The sequence below is a fragment of the Erpetoichthys calabaricus genome, chromosome 8 (genome assembly GCF_900747795.2).
Source record: "Erpetoichthys calabaricus chromosome 8, fErpCal1.3, whole genome shotgun sequence".
Classification (NCBI taxonomy): domain Eukaryota; kingdom Metazoa; phylum Chordata; class Cladistia; order Polypteriformes; family Polypteridae; genus Erpetoichthys; species Erpetoichthys calabaricus.
The window spans coordinates 31,369,270-31,389,856 of NC_041401.2; the positions used below are offsets into that span (position 1 = coordinate 31,369,270).

At 39.2% G+C, this 20,587-nt stretch overlaps 1 protein-coding gene across 1 annotated transcript in view; it reads left to right on the plus strand.

The window, feature by feature from the left end:
• Positions 1-287: 287 nt before the first annotated feature.
• itgb6 (integrin, beta 6) overlaps positions 288-20,587 on the plus strand; it is a 108,943-nt gene continuing 88,643 nt past the window's right edge. The window contains exon 1 of the mRNA XM_051930580.1: positions 288-475. The gene's annotated coding sequence lies outside the window, so the exon portion shown is untranslated. The remainder of the gene's footprint in view (positions 476-20,587) is intronic.

Below are 20,587 nucleotides of genomic sequence, written 5' to 3' on the forward strand. Positions count from 1 at the left end.
TTCCAAGCACTTCGAGGTCCTACAAGTATCTGCTCTGCACCCTACCATAATGTGAAACGAGCAGAGCTGACCGAGGCCTCCCTCCGCTCTGCTTTCTGTAATCCTGTAACGAAATGAAGCACAGGCATAACTTTTCCATGTGTCATCTCTGACTTGTGCACATTTGCCTGTCACTCCAAATTTATCCTATTATCTTGCTAACACTGTGCACTTGTTTTTTTTTTTTGTTCAATCAGCCGGCCAGTTGGTGCTTTCATTCATTGTTACCCTACACACTTACGCATGAATGAAGCACAGACTCGGTAGTCATGGTTTTTCTATGAGCAGTCGCTACTTTGGTTTAAAGTTTCCCAGATGAAGTTGAACTGGAAAGTGTATGGCGTCCAGCCGCTCGATTAAAGTGCCACTGTTGCTTGACTGTTTAGTTTATGGCTCCCGGGTCTCTAAAGAATGCCAGCAGAGCACACAACTAATGGTAAGTTTCTCAATTTCAAATGATATTTTATTTAGCTGTGAGGCTCAGTCGATCTCGACTGGAAACTCACAGATGACATCACTGCCACAGGGGGACACTTATGTGACATCACTTCAAGTGGTCTGATTTAATTTGGCTGGATGTGATCACTTTTGCTCATGTTTTTATAAAAGGTGCTACAAGAATATAAATGAAAATGTGGGGCGGCTGGTGGGAAGCCCATCTTTTCTGCTGACTCTTTTTTGTGACAGGAAATCCCCCGCACCGTTCATTCATCGCCTACAATAAATCATTTAGGAGTTTTTCAGCCACTCTGTGTTCAACGGTTGCTGTTTTTTCTTCTTTTGGAAATATTCCTTTTTAATCTAGTTTACCGTAATAGCAAATATTTATCATTCGCCCAAATGAGACAAAGGAAATGAGACATTGTGCTAATAGCACTTTAGAATATTAGGTAATGATACTGTGCCTAATTATGACTCATTAGCACTTGAGACTTTACACAATTCAATCAAAAATATGTTGTATTATGAAGATATTTTATGCTGTTTTATTACATCTGATACAGCTTCACATAATTGTTAAATTACATTCTTGATTTTGCACATTTAATATGTCACTTTTATTGCAGTATTAATTTAAATCATATGTCATAACATAATCTTTGAAATCTGTTTCAAAAGACTCATTATATTCATCCAATGAGTAACTGTGATACTGAAAGATAATGTTTTTGGCAATAATTATCTTTAAAGGCATGCAGAATAAATGTCTAAAAATGCCATTTGCCTGTAATTTTAACACAGGACTAAGGAGCAGATGATCAAGTATGCAACTTTATATGTTTAGTACTCAGACAGACAGATAGATAGATAGATAGATAGATAGAACAAGGCACTATATGATAGAACAAGGCACTATATGATAGATAGATAGATAGAACAAGGCACTATATGATAGACAGATAGATAGAACAAGGCACTATATGATAGATAGATAGATAGATAGATAGATAGATAGATAGATAGATAGATAGATAGATAGATAGATAGATAGATAGATACTTTATTAATCCCAAGGGGAAATTCACATACTCCAGCAGCATACTGACACAAAAAACAATATTAAATTAAAGATTGATAACAACAAAAGGCCTGCAATGACACGATTATCAGTAGAAACACACTCTCTAAAATACTGTATGTGCATTAAAGAAACACAGAAGACAAAGACAGGTTTGAACAAGGGGCAGACAGCAGACCACTCCGGCTTCTAGCAAACTGTAAATGAGAGAGACATGGAGGGATATGGGAAGGACAAGATGCTGGGATTAGTCACTTACTACTGAGATGGAATGGATGACGTCCTCAGGATGGGCAATATATTAAAATAGGAAAAGCACTATATAACAGATAAGCACAAAGATTAGGTGCTGTACAAAACTGATACATATATTGTATATACAATAGATAGATAGAATAAGTCACTATATGATAGATAGATAGATAGATAGATAGAACAAGGCACTATATGATAGATAGAACATGGCACTATATGATAGACAGATAAATAGAACAAGGCACTATATGATAGATAGATAGATAGATAGATAGAACAAGGCACTATATGATATATAGATAGATAGAACAAGGCACTATATGATAGATAGATAGATAGATAGATAGATAGAACAAGGCACTATATGATAGACAGATAGATAGATAGATAGATAGATAGATAGAACAAGGCACTATATGATAGACAGATAGATAGATAGAACAAGGCACTATATGATAGAACAAGGCACTATATGATAGATAGAACAAGGCACTATATGATAGACAGATAGATAGAACAAGGCACTATATGATAGACATAGATAGATAGAACAAGGCACTATATGATTGATAGATAGATAGATAGATAGATAGATAGATAGATAGATAGATAGATAGATAGATAGATAGATAGATAGATAGATAGATAGATAGAACAAGGCACTATATGATAGACAGATAGATAGAACAAGGCACTATATGATAGAACAAGGCACTATATGATAGATAGATAGAACAAGGCACTATATGATAGACAGATAGATAGAACAAGGCACTATATGATAGATAGATAGATAGATAGATAGAACAAGGCACTATATGATAGACAGATAGATAGAACAAGGCACTATATGATAGATAGATAGATAGAACAAGGCACTATATGATAGATAGAACAAGGCACTATATGATAGAACAAGGCACTATATGATAGATAGATAGATAGAACAAGGCACTATATGATAGATAGAACAAGGCACTATATGATAGACAGATAGATAGATAGAACAAGGCACTATATGATAGACAGATAGATAGATAGAACAAGGCACTATATGATAGACAGATAGATAGATAGAACAAGGCACTATATGATAGACAGATAGATAGATAGAACAAGGCACTAAATGATAGATAGACAGATAGATAGATAGAACAAGGCACTATATGATAGATAGATAGGATTGGAAAATAACAAAAATGATCCCATTATATAAAAAGGGTGACCAGGCACATCCAAGCTTCAGAGATCAGTAACCTTAACACGTGTATCAGGTAAATTAATGGAAGGAATTATTAAGGAAAAGATCGAGCAGCACGTGGCATCATGAGTTCAGACGGTGGAGGTCATGTTTTTCTAATATGACAGAATTCTATGAGGAAGCAACAAAAGCATTCAATCAAAGTAGTGCAAATGATATTATTTATGTTTATTGTCAGAAAGCACTTGATAAGGTGCCACATGAACAGCTGAGCATCAAACTAAATGAAGTGGGAGTTCAGGGTGTAGATGGGTGGAGAATGGGCTCAGACACAGAAAACAGGACTATAGTGCGAGGTGATTGTCAAAGGTCAGTGCTAGGGCTGCTGCTCTTTTTAATGTATACAAATTATTTAGATAGGAATATAGACCACAAGCTGGTAAAGTCTACAGATGATACCAAGCTGGGGGATTGGCAGATAATCTTGAATCCGTCAAATCCTTATAGAGGGACTTGGACAGCATACAGGTTTGGGCAGATTTGTGGCAGAAATTGAATGTGAGTAAATGTAAAATATTACATGAAGGACACAAGAATGTTAGGTTTGAATATGTAAGGGGATTCTGAAAATCAAAACCATACCTTATGAGAAGAATTTAGGAGGTGTAGTGGACTCAACACGATCAACCTCCAGGCAGCGTGCAGAAGTCATTAAAAAGGCAAACATTGATAGGTTATATATCATGACTTGTAATGTACAAGCTGAAAAAATGTTATGCTTGTTTTTCATTTTCAATAAAGTTTACTTTTTCTTCTTACTTTTGTTATCCAGTGATTAGTTTAAATTTGCAAACTGGCAATTACTTTCTGTGGGCACAAAGCCATTGACTACTTCATTTCTATAATCAAACAATTTGCTACCAAAACCCAAACTCAGCATCTTCTTCAAAGAACCATCCATCTGCCCATTTATTTGCTAATCAGCTAATCCATTTTAGTGTCACTTATCCTCGTAGTACTGAGCAAAAGGTAGGAACCCACCCTGAATGGAGCAGCAGCCCCCATCACTTTGTCACATGCATGTCATCAGTCACACCAGGCTGTGGTAATGCATGTTAGGGATCTGCGGCAGTGTGCGCTCGGGCTCAGGAGGGTGTAGGTGCGCGTGCTGGCAGAGCTGAGTGAGGAAACTGAATGATTGTACATTCATGTGCAGACGCGGTCAGTTCAGCCGGCTTCCTAATTAGCCCCCTATAATTAAAGAACCTGCACCCACGTTAGTATAAAAGAGCCTGAGGAGAGGAGAGCGAAAGAAAAAAAAAAAGAGAAAGAGTTTGGAGGTTAAAGTGAAAGAAAGAGAAAGAAAGAAAAGAGTCAGGGATGTGGCTGAGCCAGTGCTGTAGAGAGGCAGCAAGCAGTCGGAGACGATGCGCCAGGTGGAGCGAGCAGATAGGGTCTCACACGACGTAGGGTCTCTCCTACTGAGGAATGACCAGCCACTCTGGGATATCCCACAGACACCAAGGGAGAGCGGTGGGAGAAGGGAGCAAGGCCTGTGGGGACCATGTGGATGTTGTGGGATGGCGGCAGCGACACAAGCCAGCTGAAGGTTGACTGTGATGGCCAGGGGACATCTCCCCTTGCTGAGCTGAGCACTGAGGGTGAGCAGAGGAGACGTCTTTTTAGTTGGAGGCACCCAGGCTCATGATGGTTCTTATGAAGAGATCCAAACTGTACATTAACCTTGATTTTGACTGTAATTTGATTAGATTTCATTTGATTTTAACCTCCACTGAACACTGTTCTCATGACATCACACTTTAGTATCACCAGCTAAACTAAGGCACATCTCTTTAGGATGTGAGAAGAAACAGACGAGAGGAAACTGCAAACAACACTCTGGACTGTGCCTGGCTTTAAGGAAGCAGCACTAACTTCTGCACCACCGTCTCTTTTTAAAGGACTAGGAAACCATTAGAATCAGCACCACTCTGAAAAGAGAAAACTATGGAGGAAGTATTCAGCTCATGCCTGTAAGCTATTTCTCTTTGACTGTGATAAAACGCACGCTCTTGTTTACGACTGTATATACTACTGAAAGCCATAAATTTAGTTTTAATGTTAGGAACCACATAAATTGATCAGTATTTTGCAAAAATTCATATTTTTTATGGATTATTAGACATATAAGGTATAGTTCAGATGAAGTTCCTTCTATTAGTTTTTTGCTTTGATCCATCCAACATGAATCCAAAAAATTCAATCTGCTGCTCAGCTGTTCTCATTTAATTGACTTCATGTTCACTTCACAATCATCTTCAGGCTCCTGTGGCTCACATGCACTGTTCTAAAATCAAACATCCCAAAATAGCTCAGTACTTCACTTGACCCTTACAAACCGAAGAGACAGCTGACTTCTTCTGGCGCCAACATTCATGTTGCCCCCCCCAAAGTCTCAGTGGACCATCTTTGTGCAGCTTTGTTGCCGTGTCTGTTTGTGAGGCTCTTCCAGTCAGAAATCTTGACCCAGGCTCAAAAACCAGTTCTTCCTCTCCTGTGTTCTTAATTGTGATGTTCTTACATACTTTCATCTTTGGTAGTCAGTTCAGCTTTGGTGACTTTCTGGGTGGCTCTTTGGTTGATTTTCTGTATCTGATACACATACTGTACCTCCTACATTAATTCACTTTTATTGTAATGAGCTTAGCAAAATATGTAAGTGTGAAAAGGTCCATCCATCCATTATCTGTACCGTTTATCTAATTTAGGAACAGCATAACTCATCTGCATCAGATGTCAGGGGAGACACCAATCCAAGGTATTGCTCATTCATACACGCCACACTCACTTACAAGGGCCCCCGGGTAGAGCGGCCAGTTAGCTTAGCACGTCTTTGGAATTTGGGGAGAAACTGAAGTAACCACAGGAAAAAAAACATTCAGACACAGTGAAAATGTGTCAAGTGTACAGAACACGTGTCCTGGCCTCAATTCAAACATCAGCCCCGCCATGCTGCATTCCCAAGCCCACGTAATCCAATTCCTAGCAATGCTGGTGTGAAGGCCCAGGATGAGGAGCGTTACATTGTGCTTATCAGATCACCTGTATGTTGTAACTAACACCCACTAGCCTCTTACAGTGGACATGAACAGTCTACACATCCCTGCAAACATGGCATGCTTTGTGTGGCATAAAAATGAAACCAAGAGAAATCGTGTCAGAACGTATTCCACCTTTATTACAAAATTGCAATCTATACAAAGAAGGTGAAAACAAATCAGCCCCCCCCACCCCATAGCTTTTTCAGGCAGCTCCCAAAACCCAGAAGGGCTGCCCACTGGGGCTACAACTCCCATGCAGTCTGCAGGTGTGCTCATGGGAGATCCAGCAGGGGGAGAAAGAGAGAAGGGAAATAGGGACGCTCATGACTCTGGAAGGCTGCCTCCCCCCACGAAACCATTATAAAGGCCTTCTGGCTGGGTAAGTAATCATCCATCCACTCAATTTGTGTCCTTTTTGACAAATCCACTTGTCTTTGGGATAGGGGAAAAAAGCAGAAACACCCAGACATGAGCACATGCAAACTGCACACCAACAACTACTTGGGCTGAACGCAGCATACGTGATGTAGCTACACTAAACACTGCGCCACCATCCCTCCCGCTACTAAAGGTGTTATATGAACATATTTTATTGAAAGTTCTACCAACTTTAGTAGGAATCAAATTGATATTTTAAGTGTTCTTCCATTCGATATGCACATATACAGTAGTACACAGGACTTGACACACCTGCATGCAAAAATTCCCATCGGAGTGAAATGACTCTTTTGTTATGAAGGCCCTCACATAAACCAGTTATTGTATCCTAAGGCAGTCGATGGCATTTCCATGCTTTGAATACACAGACATCAAATCCATGTACATTAGGTGAGCTTTGACACTTTTCCCAAGACTATCACTGTTACCAAGTGCAGAATACAACAATAACAGAAGGCTAGGGAGACGAGCTCTACTTGTTTATAGATTATCAAAATGATGTGTGTATATACATGTATATATGTTACCGGCAATGTAGGAAAAGCGGGTATTGTATAGAATACCTAGTCAATGTATACAATGCCTGCCGTTTTTAGGCAAGGTATGAAATATCTGCGTTGTTCCATACTTTTCCTAGGCATTGCATAAAATGCCTAGGCATTATAAAGAATGACAAGTACTATTTTACGCCAAGTGTGAATTGTCCAGATTGAAAGGTCTTTAATAACAAAATGTCTAAAAATGAAAGAAGAAATACAAAATGAACTACAGGATATGATTACTGGGAGAACAAAAGAATCAGAAGTGTCATTACTTAGCCTACTATTTGTTGCAGCAAGGAACGCTAGAATGGCATTTTGAATTGCACTTAATTTTCTTTTTTACGCAAAGGCATTTGTTATTTTTTTTACACCTTTTTGTTTCTTCTGCCATGGCTCACAAAGGTGAATATACAGTTCAATGTCATGACGGGTAATGTTCTTGTATTTGGATGCAAGCTCTTTCAACATTCTGTCTTGTCCTCCATGGCCAATGGAGGAATGAATTGTGGCCAGGACACTTGTTATGTCAAAGTGTCAGATCATTTTTTCAAAATAATTTTGGTGAACTAAAAGTGTGTACTGTAGTATCATTTTTACCTTTTGCAGAGTTAATAATATTACTGGATCATTACAATAAAGCCTTATTAAGAATTATCTTAAAGTCGGTTTAATAATTAATATACCAGTTTAAAAGTCTAGCAGAAAAAAAAGTCATATGTTTTTGTCTTATGTATTTGTTCCACGTTTTTAAAAAAAGTAACAAAGTGATCTATTATATTGTCGTTATGAAATGGATTTGCCTCACTGGTGCAGAATTCTGCAGTAACTATACAGTGTAGTATATGACATAATGACACAGCATACACACGGAAGCACTGACGATAGATAGATATGAAAGGCACTATATAATTCATTAAATTGATTGACAGTAAGAATAGGAAAGGTATTTTGTATAAGATAGATAGATAGACAGATAGGAAAGGCACTATATAATAGATAGATAGATGATAAACTTTTCGTCATTCCCTGATGTTAGATTTCTGAATTGCATTTAGAACGCTACAACTAGTGTCTAAAATGAGCAATTTCTCATCTAATCAACATGCATATAATGCAACATTCACTAACTTACTCATCAATATCTTCTTCTTGTCCCAGTTCTATGTAAGGTTTATGTTATATAGATTTTTACGGCCGGATTCCTTTCCTGACACTGGTACTGACTGGAAATGGAGGCTGGGTTCACTCACACATCAGCAAAAACAATATTTCCATTTAGCTAAAAATCTGAAATTTGGCGGGGTGGTACACTTAGGGCAGTAGATATCCACTAAAAAGAGGATTTTTGGATATATCTGTATTTAGGGGTAACCCCCCCCCCACAACAGAAAAATGAGATACCTGAAAATGTCAAAAATGCCTTGAGACGGATTGGATTGAAATTTGATGGCATAGAAAAAAGAAAATTAGCTGACACCAGTTTACAGTATGTATTTGTTCGTATTTGACATTAATAATGCTGTAGTGAGTGGGAATTTCTAATGCACTGCATCCCCTTTTCACCACAGCACTGACAGCAATTACACAGAGAAATGGAGCGTGCCAGTTCATGCAAACAAAGGCCTTCTGCAGAAGCAAAGTGAATGGAACAAAGTTTAGTGAAGCTCAAAGCAGACATGGATTTAGCAAGTGTGCTATAACCAGGTGGTGTGGTTGTGAGAATTGTCATTTTCATTGCTTTCCGGCCTCACATTTTGTATGTGGTACTACCCCTGGACATTGTCACTAACAGTCTTGTCTCCCTGTTCCCCTCACAGCCTTGGGAGACGTCCCGTTGAGGGCAACTCAGCCAAGGCAGCCCCACCCTGCCCAGTCCTCTCACTTTAAATGGGAGACGCTCCAAGTCGGTGGACCTGACACTACAAGAGAGACCGACAGGGAGAGAGTGTGTCTCGCTAAGACTGGCCAGTCCAAAAGGGCAATTGTCCCAGCTGTACAGCACCCCCGGCTGCGTGTTTTGTTTAAAAGCCTATATTTCTTTTGTTAGAATTAAACAGGGTTTGGCCTGGTTCACACTCCTGCTACAACACATACATTCAATGGGGCAGCTACAGCCATTCCAAGTAAAATCTAAATACATAAATAACAAATATCTGAGCAAGTAACAATGAGACAGTCATAGTATAGTGGTGCTGGTTAGGCAGTGTCTGTCCCTCCATAGCCATTGCTATCAGTCCATTAGATTACGGTTCTTGTTCTTCTTTATACCTCTGGTTGGAGTGTAGTGTTAGCACAAAGCTTTTACTTTGTTCTTTTTCCCAGGCACCACAGTGACTCTTATGTCTGCCACACCTCTTTTTAAATGATTTAATGCATAGCTTCTTTCTCCTGCCTAAGGCAATTCATTTGTTCTTCCCATTTGAAATGTTGGTATTCTCTTACATTTCACATACTGTCAAGGCCATCTGCTTTTGAGGCTAATTTACATCATTTTCAAATAATGGGGCTACAAAATGTGTTCACCCCAAACCTCCTTCACATCTGATGATGATATAATTTAGATTTTATTTTTTTATTTTAGTAAATTTTCCATGGATTTAATGTTCAACGCATACTGTAGTTTCAAGGTCAAAATCAAATTCTTCCGATTCAAACACCATAAACCAGACCCCCTTGGTCATGAACTCCTATTTGCTACGACTTTCACTGCCACTTTTTCCAGATAGTTTTTTAGTGATAGCTTACTGGTTCATCTTTCCAATACAATATTGTTAAAACTTTGTCAGGTTGGATGGGACTAACAGCAAACATCACATTTTTGAAGAAACTGAGATCTGTCTTTTTTACTAGACTACCTCAGGAAACTGACCTTACTGTTTTGTAAACTCCTCTAACATGAATGTCATTATGCTTTTGGTTATTTGCTTGCTTCCATGTCGTTAGTCTGTGGTGTCAACTGCGTGGGCAATTTCCATTCCAGTGTATTTTGAACTCTGCCTGTTAATGGACAAACGATGCCAGTTTCCCTTTCTTTTTGTTGGCAGGACAGCACTGGCATTAATCCTTTATGGACAGGTGACAAACTGAGAGAATATGTTTTTTGCCAAGACTGTTGTTTCCACTTCAGCTGCTTTTACTTGCTCATAGACAGTCAAACAAAAGGCTTGATTATGACGTCGGCTCAGGGACCATTGAGAAAGCAAGAATTAAGTCCTTGTGTTAGAAAGCTATGAGGACTGATGGACATTGTTCTAATGCTTCACCTCCCACAGCATGAGGTGACACTGAGAGGACATCAATAATGTGAATTGAAGGAAAATGTAGTGTCGGTCAAGCAGTTTTGGACAAACACTATTGTCATCCTTCTTTAGCTTTGTGTTTACTTCCAGCTATGAGTTGTTTTTTTACAACTGAAACTGTTTAAAGAAGAGAAAGAGACTGAACTGCCATGGAAATGACTCCGTTATGATAGTGCCATGGATCTGGTGAAAGTAATGCCACTGGAATCTAAGATGATAAATTGAGGCCCGGGTGACTGTTAGCACATCCTGCTGAGGCCACTAACCAACAATACTCTGATTCAGTTTTAGGAATATTGTGATTATTTTAGTTGTGCACGCTGATTCTGCACTTTTCAGGACTCACGAAGTAATGGCTCCACTTGGTTTTGCCCAAAATGTAATAGTAAATGGCGTTCTTCAGAAATACTGTGCATCCAGAAAGTATTCACAGCGCATCACTTTTTCCACATTTTGTTATGTTGTAGCTTTATTCCAAAATGGATTAAATTCATTTTTTTCCTCAGAATTCTACACACAACACCCCATAATGACAATGTGAAAAAAGTTTACTTGAGGTTTTTGCAAATTTATTAAAAATAAAAAAACTGAGAAATCACATGTACATAAGTATTCACAGCCTTTGCTCAATACTTTGTCGATGCACCTTTGGCAGCAATTACAGCCTCAAGTCTTGTTGAATATGATGCCACAAGCTTGGCACACCTATCCTTGGCCAGTTTCGCCCATTCCTCTTTGCAGCACCTCTCAAGCTCCATCAGGCTGGATGGGAAGCGTCGGTGCACAGCCATTTTAAGATCTCTCCAGAGATGTTCAATCGGATTCAAGTCTGGGCTCTGGCTGGGCCACTCAAGGACATTCACAGAGGTGTCCTGAAGCCACTCCTTTGATATTTTGGCTGTGTGCTTAGGGTTGTTGTCCTGCTGAAAGATGAACTGTCGCCCCAGTGTAAGGTGAAGAGCGCTCTGGAGCAGGTTTTCATCCAGGATGTCTCTGTATATTGCTGCAGTCATCTTTCCCTTTATCCTGACTAGTCTCCCAGTTCCTGCTGCTGAAAAACATCCGCACAGCATGATGCTGCCACCACCATGCTTCACTGTAGGGATGGTGCCAGGTTTCCTCCAAATGTGATGCCTGGCATTCACACCAAAGAGTTCAATCTTTGTCTCATCAGACCAGAGAATTTTCTTTCTCATGGTCTGAGAGTCCTTCAGGTGCCTTTTGGCAAACTCCAGGCGGGCTGCCATGTGCCTTTTACTAAGGAGTTGCTTCCGTCTGGCCACTCTACCATACAGGCCTGATTGGTGGATTGCTGCAGAGATGGTTGTCCTTCTGGAAGGTTCTCCTCTCTCCACAGAGGACCTCTGGAGCTCTGACAGAGTGACCATCGGGTTCTTGGTCACCTCCCTGACTAAGGCCCTTCTCCCCCGATTGCTCAGTTTAGATGGCCGGCCAGCTCTAGGAAGAGTCCTGGTGGTTTCGAACTTCTTCCACTTATGGATGATGGAGGCCACTGTGCTCATTGGGACCTTCAAAGCAGCAGAAATTTTTCTGTAACCTTCCCCAGATTTGTGCTTCGAGACATTCATGTCTCGGAGGTCTACAAACAATTCCTTTGACTTCATGCTTGGTTTGTGCTCTGACATGAACTGTCAACTGTGGGACCTTATATAGACAGGTGTGTGCCTTTCCAAATCATGTCCAGTCAACTGAATTTACCACAGGTGGACTCCAATGAAGCTGCAGAAACATCTCAAGGATGATCAGGGGAAACAGGATGCACCTGAGCTCGATTTTGAGCTTCATGGCAAAGGCTGTGAATACTTATGTACATGTGCTTTCTCAATTTTTTTATTTTTAATAAATTTGCAAAAACCTCAAGTAAACTTTTTTCACGTTGTCATTATGGGGTGTTGTGTGTAGAATTCTGAGGAAAAAAATGAATTTAATCCATTTTGGAATAAGGCTGTAACATAACAAAATGTGGAAAAAGTGATGTGCTGTGAATACTTTCCGGATGCACTGTTGCTGTCTTCACCATGTCAGAGGACTTTCTGCTTGTATCTGTGATGTCACCTGCCTTAGTTCTTAGTGGCTCAAAGACTCAATGATTGGTCAGATTTTGTTTAGAAACCACTGTATCTTTTTTCAGTTTACATTTTTACTCTGGGTCTCTTTTTAGATGTGTTTGCAAAGAATGTAAAAAGCACCTACTGCATTCAGTGTGTCTGCAGAAAACACCTCGACTGCCAGTGAACCGATTCTGTTAAAACGTGGCACAATAAATCTTCAAAGGTGAGGGAGAAATTCAATTTTCATTGAGATGTCTCAAATTGAGTTCTCTGTACAAAATTTCGAAATGTTAAAGCCTCCTATTGAAAAGCATGTCAATTTGCAAACTTGTCTATCTTGACCCAGAGAGACGTTCTGTGTGATATTAGTTACAGATTAGTGTTTTTTGTTTCAAACCTTCACTTGGATATTTATTTAGTATATTTTCCTGTTTTACTTGTCTGACATCCTCAATACAGTTAGTGGAACAGCAGGAGAGGTGAGCACAAATGAGCCTCTGATATACCAGCTCTCTTGTCCCGCTGTTTGAGGTAAGGAAACTGTCAAGAATGAATATGAGAGGAAAGAAACGATGTAAGTATAGAGAGAACAAATACGTACTCAGTATGCAAGTTAAACTAAAAACAATTCACAGCTGCACATTCTAATGACTCCATGTTTCTCTAACACTACAGTTTATCAGCAAAGCTCCAGACAGATATGATTGGGTGAAGCAGCCAACAATTCTACCTTAAGACTAAGAAACAATGAAATCAAAAGAATTAACGACAAAAATGACGTTCGGTTACACAGCAAATTGGTTAAATGCGTATCAATAGACTTTGCTGAAACAGTTGGTGTTGATGGTGCGGAAGATGAAAACTTCAACTTACAATATCCTGAAGAATATCTACAGCCGTTAACACCGTCAGGTCTGCCACCTCACAAATTACTGTAGAAAGAGGAATGTATCCAAGAAAGGTAATGTGGTACATCTTCAGGGGCTAACATTAGACAACAAAGGAAAATGTTAACAGTTTCCCGTTAGAATAGCTTTTGCAAAGACAATTAACAAATCACAGGGACAAACATTTGAAAAAGTCGTTTTATTTAAAGAGAAAAAGAAATGAAATACAATCACAGGCAGTTACATTGTCACGATGAAAGTCCAAACACAGAATCAAAATTCAATGTGATATTGACGAAAATTTAATTCAAAAAATTGTTTTTACTGAAGTTTTACAGTAAAGGTGTAAGTTTAAAAAGTATTTGCGTATTAATTTCAAAGCCAAACTGAATGAAATCATATTACGTAATGAATAACTCTAATGCAACATGAAACATAAATTACTTTCAAATTATTACGTTTTACTCTTTTTAATATGGTTAATTACTCGCTGTAATGTAAAATAGCTAGTTCTATTATGCATACTGTATGTAACAATACCCATGAAAATAAAAATCTGTTTAAGTTGTACATCCGCATCCTCATACGTGAGTGGCAGAACCACAAAGAGGCTAACGTGTAGCGCCCGCACAGGGGTTGGCGAGTGAAGTGAGCAGGGGGCAAAGCCCACTAGTTTAATAAATGAAAATGTGATAACGGAATCTTTGACGAAGTAAGAGAAAATGTTGAAAATGTTCCATCTTTCAAGTCATTTAATGACATCCTGGAATGCACCGGCTACTTCATTTATACATTTTCCAACTTGTTTTAGAAATGTAAACGTGACAGAAACGCAATCTAGGAAGGCAATAGAAATTTAATATAGTCTAATACATTTTCATAATTCACCCCTATAGTAAAATAGTTTTGCCGATGAAACATTGCACTGTTTCTTAATCCCCCTTAAACACATTGTAATATCAGTGAGCACCAGACCTGGCAAGCCTTCTAAAAATGCCCAGTATGTCAGTTAGCCTCCCAATAACTAGCGTTCCAGTGCCTTCTTATGACTGACGCCTGTTGATTAATCTTTTCTCTCTTTTTTTCTGATTAGGTAGGTCACTGACATTTTCTCTCAGCATTACTGTTTTTAGCATACAGTATCAAAGGGTCAGCGCTGCCTCCACTCTTCCCCGAAGGCATTTTACCACTGACACCAGCCACTAACCACACAAAATAAATAATATTATCAGATCACAACTCTAACATTCAGCACATTTACATGTGCTTCAAAAACCTGGTTATTCACAGAAACCTGACTTCTAAAATGTCATGGAAACCATTATCCTGGTCAGAGACATCAGCCTCTGAGAAACCTGATCAACAGAAGTCATTTTCTCAGCAAATAATCAGATTATGTGGCCATGTAAACCCTTAACTGGGTTATAGTTAACCATTTTCTACTCTGCGCATGTCCGTTGCACTCTGTCAGCCTGCACATGTATTCACTTTGCTTATGTTTTCAGTAGGCACGTCCACAAAATACATTTCTAGAAGCAAATGTTCAGGTGATCACATTATTCCTTTTCCTGGCTGAAATAATCTGTCTCAGTATTTCAGAAATTGAAAATGTATGCTGATAAGCTGAACATTCAGTGCTAAACTAAGAAACACAATCTTGATGGCTGTAGGATACCACGCAAAAAGTAACATGCATTAAGTAGTCCAATTACTTTTTAAAGTAACTGAAGTTTTACTGAAGTACAAACACCTTGGTTATTATTATTCAGCATCACTGGGTGTAAGGCAAGAAGCACATGTACTGTACCTACGAGTCTTTGCAGGGTCAATCGCACGGCCAAGAAGAAAATTGCTTGCTGCATCCGGTAATAGAACCCTATAAATAAAGCATTAATATAACACATTTATAAAACATAAGAAAAGTATCACAGGCATCATGCTTATTTTTAGAATCACAGTGGTGATGACATTTAACTCTTTTTGCTTCACGCTCAGAACGCGTACGCTCCCACATCATGGCCGCCACGCGTTCTGACTGTTCATTTGATGCGTCCTCTGAGCAGGTCCTCAGAAATTAACGCGACGCGTGCGCGAGTTGCAGTACCAGCAAAAAGTTGGGGGGCGCAGTGTGCTAAAAGTTGGAATGTGACGTCAGAGTCTCTGTTTACTATCTACATGTGACAGAAAACCGCTTTGCGGATCCTACGAGATCGGTGTGCGTGATTCGATATTTGATAATTGGTTCGATGTGGTGAAGCAAAACGCTGACATACAGATGTATTCATGGTGGTTTTATATTCAAGCATCACATATTCCTGATCGTAATGACACGATACATTTTATAATTCTCACATACCGTCTTCTGTGCCATCTTTTTTTCTAGGGCTTCCTTTACTCCTGACAGCAGCGAATCGCCAGCAATAGACCGTCACTCAGCGCACATTAAATGTATGATATTCCAACTCTCTGCACATTTAGAATCCTTAGATTTATACTTGATTTCACTTTCATGATGAAAAGCATTAAAGTATGTATATTACATTTTATAGATAAATCTGTAATTTCGTTTAAATAATGAATGCTGTTAATAATTACACACATGGGGTGACACAGTGGCGGAGCGTTAGCGCTGCTGTCTTGCAGGGAGTCACGTCGCTGATATTCGCTGCCTTGGAGTTTACATGTTTTCCTGCTTGGTTTCCTCAGTGTGCTCCAGTTTCCTTCCAAAGATATGCAGATTTGGGGATCTGGTGCCGCTAAAATGACGCCAGTGTATGTGTGTGCTTGTATTCAACTTGCAATTAGCTGCGGCATCGTCCAGGGATTGTTTCTCACTCGTGCCCAATGCTTGCTGGAATGGACACATCCCTGGATTTAATCAATAAACATCCTTTTCAGAGATATTGCGGTAAGGTGTCATCGGAATTTAATGGTTGTTCTAGGCAATTAACAACACAGAGAAGCCGAACATGTTCTCACAGTGATAATATCTCGCACTGCCACCTGGCGGATTCCTCCAGATTTACGTAAAGTACGCGCGCAATTATAAACACTTCAACGCTTGCGTAGCAGCAGCGTCCGCTGCAGCATGCGTCGCATCGCATGAAGCATAACTCCGGCCTAATGAGGTTGGAGTGTTTTGGCAAAGGAGAATTTTAGAAGATTACTTGCACATGTAAATGCAGATCATTAAGAAAACAGATATCTGCTTTAATCGGGTTATTTACTTTATCCCGATTATTTGTGTGCATGTAAATGCACTGAAGCATAAAATAGTTTGCTGCATGCTATCCAGTAAAAGAAACCTATAAACAAATTATTGATTTGACTAAACATATTTATAAAACACAAGAAAATTATCAAAGGCATCATGCTTATTTTTGAACGCACGGTATTTAATTAAGACGTTTAGCTCTTTTTTTTTGCACAGTTTAATGATGTTGGAGTGTTTCACCAAAAAAGAACTCCAAGTATACTTACCCAGGTAAACGCAGATTGTTTAGAAACTAGAGTATTCGCCTTAATCCAAATATGTGTGCCTGTAAACACACTGATTGGTATGTGTCATGGTTTGATGATTTATAAGACCAGTGTTAATGTTTATAATGTGTCATCTTTTGCAATGATAGAGACATATCAACCAGACAGACACACGGACACTCATCCTTTAATTAAGGTGGACTAGCTGTGCCACCCATCTAAGAATGTAAATTTTAGTGCACCATTTATTGGAGTGAATGTAGTATTGAAATGCATTGTATTTTGTATTTCAACAGATGGTATATCACAAACATAGGCACTGCTTTTACAAATCCTATACAAAGTGACATATAACAAAGACATATCAACCAGATAGACACACAGATACACAGACACACACAAACACTTGACTTTTTAAAAGGCGGATGCTAAGGGTCCTGGTGATCTGTCACATGATTATTCACTAACCACATAGGCTATAACATTAATCTTGGTCTTAATTGAAAGCTTATGACGTGATACACAATGGTGAAGTAAAAAATTGTAGTCCCGGCAACCTCCGCAAGGTTTTCAGGGTTCGCGTCTTTCTTGTGGCAAACTGCCCAAGAGGGTAACATGGTAGAAAGGAAAAGAACAGTAGCAACATCCGCTGATTGTCAAGCGCATTGCTGAGGCCAGTCGTAGCAAGAAGAACAAGAACAGCAGCACCTTATGCTGAGCGTCAAGTATGGGAAACAGAAAGTACACATGACAATCAGAGCCACATGCCAGTGTAAACTGACCTGTGAACAGCTGGATAAAACTCTGTCTCATCGATACTGAATGCTAGAATGACAACTACAAAGAGATATATGCCAACAAACAAGAAGAACGTCAAATACCCACAACTTCCATCCGTGTGCAAACACTGCGTTTATATCCTTACTTTAATGTTTGCTTGAGGAGCACTACTTTCAGGGGTCACATCAGCGATGTGGTCACTGTGGGCTAGTATTTTTTCATACTGAAAATAAACAAATGTGTGGCCAAAATGGAAATGTTCAGCTTGCTCCTTATTGCCTTGTATTAGTTAAAATGATAAAAAAGATTTTTACAATAATATTTCACATTTATTCCTAACCAATGTCAAGAGTAATGCAATCCAAAATAATGACAGTAATTGTTTTCTGTTTTTTTTAATATGTGGCTAAGAGTACTTTTCAGTTGTCTTCATTTCAGACTAGCAATGGCTGATACACAAGATCTGAGAGTGGCAAACTAAGTCAAAGCCGAAACAAAACCTGTGGTCACAAAACTAGCAGTGGTCAAACTTGAATTCCTCTTTCTTTTTTAATTATTAAAGTTTTTTCACAAGGGTGATCCTTTTTAGCACAATGTTTGAATACCACTTGACGCACAGTCTAGGCTTAAATAAACTTGAATTGGAGACTGAGCATCTGACCTCAATGAAGGACACAGAGCACACAATGTATTTACGTAGCAACATTCAACATCAAAACAGTCAAATGGTGCATCTGCTCTCCCCAACAAAGAAAGCTGGAAAAAGAAACGTTAAAAGATAAATACCAAACAAGATGAGGCACTATCATTTAAGTCCTGACAATCACAGAGAACACTCCTTCAAATTTAAACAAATCTGCAATGGACACATTCATTTCAAAAGTTACCTTAAAATGTTTTCAGCCGGAATCTTTGAAACTGAAACCAGTAAGTTTATAAGATGCCATGTACAGATACAGTATGAGCACTGTGTCCATTTGGAATATCCAGTGATTTTCTAAAGACTTTACAATTACTGAAGTTACTCGTCTAGTTAACCAACACCCTCTGCTGGCCACAGTCTGTAATATGCAGCATACTTCACGAGAATGCCATTTTTGTGGTCTGTGTTCTCTGTTACTCATGTTGCATCCAGTGCAGGTGTTTTTTTCCAGACAGACTGTCCAAAGCAATGTTTGTTTAATGTCCAGCACTAATAATATGCTGTCACACTTCTATTAAGGCCAAATCATTTACTTGTAAATGTATACTTTGATAAAGGTTTTTAACCTTGTTTTCATATTCTGGAAATGCTGACACACACACACACACAGAAGGATTCATTTTCAGCGACTGCTCTACTTACACATGAAACAATTTTGTATTGGACTCTCAAAGGCCAACCTGAGGAGAACACGTGTCAGGTTGCTGTGAGAATATATGGATTTAGGGCTATCCTTAGTTTTGGGTTCATGGGTCAGTATTTTTCCAGTTCCTGCATATTACTTGAAATAATTGCCACCAAAATATACGTTTTTCTCATATAATTAATACATAAACCTTGCCACAATTTCCCAACAAGCTTATTTATTAATTTATAAGATTATAACAATTAAACAAAAGATGAAAACCATTATAAAAATGACTAGACTCCAGAAAAGTACTTTGTGATGACAGTAAAGGACAGAATGGCTGGATGTGTGCATTGATGAAGGCATGTACAGTATAAATGCCTTTCTATGACATTTTCAAGCCTACATAATTGAATGGAGTGGGGGGCTAGAGAAAATGTGCCCACATTTGTTTAAGTTTCAGACCCCCAAAACATTGTACCATCTAGTGTTGGCCCCTCACTGGTATAAAATGATGCAGTACCAAACAAAGAGAAATCCGAACCCTTTCTTCTATAATTCTGGTTCTCTCACTAGTCAAAAAACATAAGAGCATTCCCTAATACCCACTCATGAACTCCACTGGCCTTGTTTCCTCCTGCCAGGCAAGCTCTTTGCCACTTTCTTTGCCTCCATCTCCAAGCTCAAATGGCAGAGTCTGGACAGAGTTTTTAAGTTGCCCTTTGGAACCACCTATGGGTGACACGCATGTAGAACTCTAGAAGTCCCAAAGCTCTCAGGTGTGTCTCCGGTCTACCTCAAAAAAGACCAGACAAAGTGTGCCAAGGTCTGAATGACACTATGTGCTGGGGAGGACTCACTGCTGCTGTATTCTAAGTACTTTTACCCCTGCGTTCTTCTGTTACAACATCGTCCTTGGAATAGTTATGCCAAAAGTATCATCAATTATTTATTAAGTTGTCATCCCTGTCAGGACATTTAAAAATGGGCCAGAACACTGCATTTTAATTTTACAAGAAAGTCGGGGTCCCCGTTTCTGTGTGGAGTTTGTATGTTCTCCTCTTGTTTTTTCGGGTGCTCTAGTTCCTCCAACAGTCTAAAGACATGCAGCTTAGGTGGGCTGCCATTGCTAAGCTGGCCTGTGTGTGTTTGCATGTTCTCCCTGCAATGGAGCGACAGTTTGTCCAGTGATTATTCCTGTCTTGCACCCAATGGATGCTGGAGTTGACTCCACCATCCCTGCGACCCTGCTCAAGATAAAGTGGGTTTGGAAAATGGATAGATGGATGAATGACATTAAGTGTTGGGAGTCCGTGAGCGAGGAGGGAGCCACTGCTGTTGTCTGTCAAGTCCCTACAGATCGATCTTCTCTTATACCATCTTCTCCAGTAGTTATATCTGAAGAATCATGAATTATTTATTAAACTGTCTTCGCTGCCAGTACATTTTAAAGTTGGCCAGAACACTGCTTTGTAAATTCTAATTATGGTTCAAACCATCCCTAATGTTACATCTGACAAAGGTGTCAGCCAAATATAACAGTAATATGAAACCACAGGCATTTAACTGCAATATTTTGACACATCTCTGCCTTGATTAAAACTACACCCAGTATAAAATATGGAGCAGCAAGAGGGAATGCT